The sequence below is a fragment of the Agelaius phoeniceus genome, chromosome 31, assembly GCF_051311805.1.
Source record: "Agelaius phoeniceus isolate bAgePho1 chromosome 31, bAgePho1.hap1, whole genome shotgun sequence".
Taxonomy (NCBI): domain Eukaryota; kingdom Metazoa; phylum Chordata; class Aves; order Passeriformes; family Icteridae; genus Agelaius; species Agelaius phoeniceus.
In genome coordinates this window covers 2364492-2369123 of record NC_135295.1, presented here as the reverse complement: position 1 = coordinate 2369123, position 4632 = coordinate 2364492, and the positions used below count along the sequence as shown (strand labels likewise).

The 4632-nt window shown below is 52.1% G+C and overlaps 1 long non-coding RNA gene across 5 annotated transcripts; it reads right to left on the bottom strand.

Annotated features, from left to right (window-relative positions):
• Positions 1 to 1089: 1089 nt before the first annotated feature.
• On the bottom strand, positions 1090 to 3652 carry LOC143696254 (uncharacterized). 5 transcript variants are annotated; one of them, XR_013185682.1, is made up of 3 exons: positions 3448 to 3652; positions 3197 to 3274; positions 1090 to 2914 (listed from the first exon to the last, which is right to left on the bottom strand). It is a non-coding gene; the product is annotated as an uncharacterized LOC143696254 (long non-coding RNA). The 5 variants fall into 5 exon arrangements; XR_013185683.1 differs by having other exon boundaries at positions 3493 to 3652; XR_013185680.1 differs by having other exon boundaries at positions 1090 to 2999; positions 3197 to 3652.
• Positions 3653 to 4632: the final 980 nt, after the last annotated feature.

The following is a 4632-nucleotide window of genomic DNA, read 5'->3' as shown; positions in this document are numbered from 1 at the left end:
GCCCAGGATGTCACCAACACCTGGAGATGGAGCCCAGGGTGTCACCAGGACCCTGAGATGGAGCTCAGGATGTCACCAGGGGCTGGAGATGGAGCCCAGGTTGTCACCAGGGCCCTGAGGTAGAGCCCAGGATGTCACCAGGACCCTGAGATGAAGCTCAGGATGTCACCAGGACCCTGAGATGGAGCCCAGGATGTCACCAACACCTGGAGATGGAGCCCAGGATGCCACCAACACCTGGAGATGGAGCCCAGGATGTCACCAGGACCCTGAGGTAGAGCCCAGGGTGTCACCAGGATGTCACCAACACCTGGAGATGGAGCCCAGGATGTCACCAGGGCCTGGAGATGGAGCCCAGGTTGTCACCAGGGGCTGGAGATGGAGCCCAGGATGTCACCAGGGGCTGGAGATGGAGCCCAGGATGTCACCAGGACCTGGAGATGGAGCCCAGGATGTCACCAGGGGCTGGAGATGGAGCCCAGGATGTCACCAGGACCCTGAGATGGAGCCCAGGATGCCACCAGGGGCTGGAGATGGAGCCCAGGATGTCACCAGGGGCTGGAGAGGAAGCCCAGGATGTCACCAGGACCCTGAGGTAGAGCCCAGGACGTCACCAGGGGCTTGGAGATGGAGCCCAGGTTGTCACCAGGACCCTGAGGTAGAGCCCAGGTTGTCACCAGGATGTCACCAGGATGTCACCAGGGCCTGGAGATGAAGCTCAGGATGTCACCAGGACCCTGAGGTAGAGCCCAGGATGTCACCAACACCTGGAGCTGGAGCCCAGGATGTCACCAGGGCTTGGAGATGGAGCCCAGGATGTCACCAACACCTGGAGATGGAGCCCAGGGTGTCACCAGGACCCTGAGATGGAGCCCAGGATGTCACCAACATCTGGAGATGGAGCCCAGGGTGTCACCAGGACCTGGAGATGGAGCCCAGGATGTCACCAGGACCCTGAGGTAGAGCCCAGGTTGTCACCAGGATGTCACCAGGATGTCACCAGGATGTCACCAAGATGTCACCAGGTTGTCACCCTGCTGCACCACCCTGCCACACAGAGAGCAGGAAAGAAAGAGCCAGAGGCGTGGAAAATTATCAGAAACGTGTATTTTTTTTTCTTTTTAATAGTAAACCTCTTTACAACAAATATAGTGAAAGAGTTTCCAAACAAAACTCATAAGAATTTTCTCATGGTAATTATTATTATTATTATCATCATCTTTTTTTTTTTTTTTAATATAATTTTTTGTTTTTCTCCTTATTGTGGAATATACAATAACGCATCACCGTACAGCACAAAAAAAGGAATATTGAAAAAACGAAAATCGACGTCTCAACCACGTGCTGCAGTCCCTGGGAAGGAGCCACTGATTGTCAAGGGAGCGAGGGAGGGAGGGAACGGGACAGGGAGTGGGGATGGCATCCCCAGGGCACGGGAGGTTCCCAGCCAGGCCAGACCCCGAGGGTGCAAACACTTCAGGAAAGGTGGAATTAGCGGAAAATCGCGGTTAAAACATCACAAACTGGCGAAATGAACCCTCCCTCCCCTGGTGCCGCTGCTGCCGGGGAGGGATGGGCCGGTCCCGCTGCTCCTGCCCCGCTGCCCCATCCCTTGACTCGCACACACACACGCACACACCCACACACACGGCTGGAGGAGCATCAGGAAAAAAAAACAGGTTAAAAATATATATATATTTATATATATATATATTATAGATACAGTTTCTCCTTTTTTTTTTTTTCGTTTTGTTTTTTTTTTTTTGGGTTTTTTTTTTTTTTTCCCTTTTAAATTGCTTCTCAAAACAATAAATAAAACTCCTCGAGGGGGGGGAAGTGCACGTCCTGGTTTGTTTCTACCTGTGCAGCACCCTGGGGGGAGGATGCAGAGCTGCCTGTGCTGACTGAGCAGGGACATCCAAGGAACCATCACACAGAGAAGCTGACTGGGGGCAGGGGGGCATTTAGGGTTTTTTTTTTATTTTTATTATTTTTTTAGTGCATTATTGAAAGGTCTATTCTATTTTACAAAAGGTTTTGCAGACACCCCAGAGTTTGCTAACACCTACCTGCTTAACTGAGCTATGGGGAGCAAAGGGAGGACCTGGAGGCCGTGGGGGACAGGAGAGGGGGCAGCAGATGGTCCCCACTGCTCCAGCACCTCTGATTTGCCTGCAAAATGCTTGGAAAGGGCCGTGGGGAGGAGGGGAGTCATGGCCCAAGGTGGCCTTGGGGATGCCAGGAGCCCATGGGGACAGCCCAGGACAGAGCTTGGGGACGTTCCTACAGCTCTGCAGAGGGAGGAGCTGGGCCAGTCTCAGGCACCAGCACGAAAATCTCATTGTGAAAACGCATCTGAAGTGAAGAAATGCCCTCTGTGGCCCCCAGCACAATGCAGGGGCTCCCCATGGCCCAGGGTGGGTGTGGGGGGCTGGGGGGAGACACAGGCACCCATCCCCACCCAGGGTGGGGATACTGAAAATCCCTCAATTCCCAAAAACCTGGGGGATACTGAAAATCCCTCAGTTCCCAGCCTGGGGTGGGGATATTGCAAATCCCTCAATTCCCAAAAACCTGGGGGATACTGAAAATCCCTCAGTTCCCAGCCTGGGATGGGGATATTGCAAATCCCTCAGTTCCCAGCTGGGGGATACTGAAAATCCCTCAATTCCCAAAAACCTGGGGGATACTGAAAATCCCTCAATTCCCAGCCTGGGGGATATTGCAAATCCCTCAGTTCCCAAAAACCTTCCCAGCCGGGGGGATATTGCAAATGCCTCAGTTCCCAGCTGGGGGATACTGTCAATCCTTCAGTTCCAAAAACCTTCCCAGGGATGGGGATGTTGTCAATCCCTCCATTCCTGAAAATCTTCCCAGCCTGGGGGATATTGCAAATCCCTCAATTCCCAAAAACCTGGGGGATACTGAAAATCCTTAGTTCCAAAAAACTTTCCCAGCCTGGGGTGGGGATATTGTGAATTCCTCAATTCCCCCAAATCCTTCTCAGCCTGGGGGACACTGTCAATTCCTCAGACCCCAAAAACCTTCCCAGGCTGGGGAATATTGCAAAATCTTCCCAGCCTGGGGGGCATTGTCAACCCCTCAGTTCCCCAAAATCCTCCCAGCCTGGGGGGATATTGTCAATCCCTCAATTCCTGAAAACCTGGGGGATACTGAAAATCCTTAGCTCAAAAACCTTCCCAGCCTGGGGGATATTGCAAATCTCTCAATTCCCAGCCTGGGGGATATTGCAAATCCCTCAGTTCCCAAAAACCTGGGGGATACTGAAAATCCTTAGTTCCAAAAAACTTTCCCAGCCTGGGAGATATTGTCAATCCTTCAGTTCCAAAAACCTTCCCAGCCTGGGATGGGGACATGGTCAATCCCTCAATTCCTCAAAAACCTTCCAGCTTGGGGGATATTGCAAATCCCTCAGTTCCCAAAAACCTTCTCAGCCTGAGGAATATTGTCAATCCCTCAATTCCTGAAAACCTGGGGGATACTGAAAATCCTTAGTTCCAAAAAACTTTCCCAGCCTGGGGGATATTGTCAATCCTTCCATCCCCAAAAACCTTCTCAGGCTGGGAGATACTGCAAAACTCTCCCAGCCTGGGGTGGGGATATTGTGAATCTCTCAATTCCCCCAAAACCTTCCCAACCTGGGGGATATTGCAAATCCCTCAGTCTCCAAAACTTTCCCAACCTGGGGATATTGTCAATCCCTCAGTTCCCAAAACCTTCCCAACCTGGGGAATATTGCAAATCCCTCAGTCTCAAAAACCTTCCCAACCTGGGGGTATTGTCAATCCCTCAGTCCCTAAAACTTTCCCAGCCTAGGGGATATTGTCAATCCCTCAGACCCCAAAAATCTTCCCAACCTGGGGGAATTGCAAATCTCTCCGTTCCTGACACCTTCCCAGCCCGTTTGGAGCCAGTTTTGGCACAGCCTGAGCCACACCACCCTCTTCTGGTTTAACCCAGCACAATCCAAACAGGCAGAGAACGGAGCTTGGGAAGGAGATCCTGGGAAGTAACCGGGGATTTTCCCTGGTTGGGAAGAAGGGGGGAGCTGGAACCACCCTGCTCACTGCTCCAAGGTCCCTGATTCCTGCCTGGAGTGGGGGAGAGACCCAGAGCATCCCTGCCCAGCTGGGAGATCCCATTTAAAGCCACCCCTGGGTGTTGCTGAGCTCCCCAGAGCCATGGGGGTGTTGGGAACCCTGGGGAAAAGCAGGCCTGGAATTGAATATATCCCAATATCCCACTGCCAAATGGCTGCTCCTCGATCTGGGATATGGAAATTTGGGGAAAAGCAACCCTGGAATTGAATATATCCCAATATCCCACTGCCAAGTGGCTGCTCCTGGGTCTGGGACATGGAAATTTGGGGAAAAGCAGCCCTGGAATTGGATATATCCCAATATCCCACTGCCAAATGGCTGCTCCTGGGTCTGGGACACGGAAATTTGGGGAAAAGCAACCTTGGAATTGAATATATCCCAATATCCCACTGCCAAATGGCTGCTCCTGGGTCTGGGACACGGAAATTTGGGGAAAAGCAGCCCTGGAATTGAATATATCCCAATATCCCACTGCCAAAGGGCTGCTCCTCGATCTGGGACATGGAAATTT